Source organism: Microtus ochrogaster, chromosome 1 (assembly GCF_000317375.1).
Source record: "Microtus ochrogaster isolate Prairie Vole_2 chromosome 1, MicOch1.0, whole genome shotgun sequence".
In the NCBI taxonomy this organism is placed as follows: Eukaryota; Metazoa; Chordata; class Mammalia; order Rodentia; family Cricetidae; genus Microtus; species Microtus ochrogaster.
Window position 1 is genome coordinate 49,912,565 of NC_022009.1, and position 2,805 is coordinate 49,915,369.

Sequence of the window (2,805 nt, forward strand, 5' to 3'; positions counted from 1 at the left end):
TTCCCCCCATCCTCCCCGTTAAAGGCTAGGCTCACCCATACTTCTGTCTCCCCAAGATGCATCCTCTTCTGTCTCCAGCCAGAAAATTGTAGACATTCCAGGAACATCCATAAAATATGGCATAAGAAGCTACAATAAGACCAGGCAAGTACCATATCATCAGCCTGGATGAATCAACCCAGTAGAAAGAAATGTATTCAATAAGTAGGGCAAAGAATCAGACAGACCCTGTTTCCAGTGTTAGTAATCCCGAAAGCATGTCAAGCCATAACATGTATGCTGAAGACCTAAGACAGCCCTACGAGATCCCTGATTTCCACAAACCCCCAGGAGTCATCATTAGTTGATTATGTGAACAGTGATCTCATGGTGTATGTGGGGTCTCTGGTTTTAATAATCCTTTCTCCCACTCCAACTAATAGGAATATGAATCTGCTCCCATCAGTTGCTGGATGCAGTCTCCTTGGTCTCAAGGATGAAGATTCTGCTAGGTTCCAGTCCAGAACTCTCTGCAGGCAGGACAAGCTAACTGTAGGTTTTGTGGCTGGTGGTGTCCTAACACCTCCACTTAGATGTTGCATGGTTACAGAAGTTATTATATTCAGAAAAAATTGTACAATGGAAAATCTATGCAATCTATGAAGCTAAGCCTATCAAAGACTTCTAGTAATGGGGGACACAGAGCCTGAACTGGCCATTTTTATTATTTTTTTAAGAAAATTGTTACATTGTGTTCAATGGTGAAAACAAAGCACAAATAAACAAGATACATATAAGAACCTTAGAAGACAGCTTATAAAATTCAATTCTCATTTCTACCAAGTAGAAACAAAGCAATTCAGACAATATTGCCAACCTTACACGTAGATATCTTTGCTCACTCAGTTACTTCACAGACTCTCATGCTCTAATGTTGACTTGCTTGATTTGTTGAGATCTTGTAATGGTAACTGTAGATGCTGAGAGTTCATATGTATAGTAGCTATGTCAGGTCCTGAAGATGGCATTTCATGGCTACCCACCCCATATTCTGGTTCTTAAATTTGATCCCATCTCTTTTGTGAAGGTCCCTGAGATTTGGGTTCAAAGTCGATACAGATGAGTAGCTAGTCTTCCATTCTTAGCACTTCGACCAGGTATGAATGTTTACATTAATTATTACCCACCGAATACAAAAGTTCTTGTGATTATGACTGAGAGCAAGAATAATCTATTGATTGTAAAAATAACTATTTATATTGCAATTTGACAACATGACTATTAGCAATTAAACTTGGTTAGAGTCTACTAGGGCCTATGTTATCCCAAGCCATGGGCTTTTGAACATGTTTACCAGGGATGAATATTTACAATGAATTGCTCAAAGAATGCAATTAGATAAAAGTTGATCATCACATAACTCTCAGACACTAGTGGACAGATCTTATTGGAAGGCTGTTATTGAAGGCTACAACATATGGTAGTTTATATGATCATTGATGTTCTTTTTCCCAATGCAGACTGAATAACACCTTCCTACATTAGGAAAAGAAGCTGAAGGGGGAATTTCCCATTCAATTTCTGGCTGGTTTATCTATGGCATACAGTGATACAGTCCTTATCTCACAGTGAAATGCAGTTCATGACAACTTTAATGTTCTATTTTACCCCAGTTAGAATGATTATGAACAAGAAAATAAATGATAACAACTGCATACTTGGTTGTGGAGAAAGGGTGATCCTTATGTACTGTTCATGACAGGATACATTAGTGTCCTGAGTTTGGAAACTTGATCAAAAATACAAAATAAAACTATTCTGTAGTCTAGTTTTATCACTCCAAGTGTATACTCAAGAGGCTATACATCTTACTATAAAGGCACTTGCCCATTAATATTTATTGCTACTCTATTCACAACAGATGGGAAATGGAATCAACCTAGATTTCCAACAAAGAACAAATAGATAATGAAACCTGGGCAATTGAACAATGGAATATTACTCAGTAGTAAAATAAGAATCATGAACTATATAAGTAAATGGTTGAAACTGGAATAAATGTGCTGAGTGAGGTCACCCATGTCCATGAAGACAAATGCTTCATGTTCTCTCATCTATGTGAGTCCACGATTTGAATACTTGCTTTGTGGGTTTCATTTGTAGAAGCCAAGCGACTAGAAATGCATCATTAAGGCCTGAAGTATTAATACAGAAGTATATAATAAAACAGGGACAAGAGGAAACCAGAGGGGGACCCTGGAGAAAGAATGTCTCAAGCATGAAGTGGCATTTGGGAATTGAGAAATCAGGAATTGGTGTAAGACAAATCAAAATTGGAGGTGATAAGAAAGCTATGTGTAAATACAGGAACTTGTAGCAGAATAAAAAATAAAGATGTAGACAACATGGAGTGTGTGTTGCATGACAAAATGAAGTTAGATTGCTTACAGTAAAGTTAAGTGTACTATGGAATAAAGAGAAACATAAATTATAATTGTTATTTCAATAACAGAACATGGTGAAATAATAAATGGTAAATAATTGCCTCGTTATAAATTTGCAGTTTTCTTTAGTTGACAATATTTTTGTGTTAAGATAATAATTTGATGAGAGAGCATTTACATAAAAACTAATGAATTAATGAAAACTGTAGGCAAACCTTGTTATATTTAGATAAGACTTGTAGTTTAGCTGTTAGTGCTATTTCAGTGATCTGTTCTAATCATGATCCATGGTTATCTGGGTTATTGTAGAAAGCTTAGTATAAAGCACGGGGATGAACTTTGATTTTATTTTAACCTGCGAGCATTTCAACAGAGATACCTG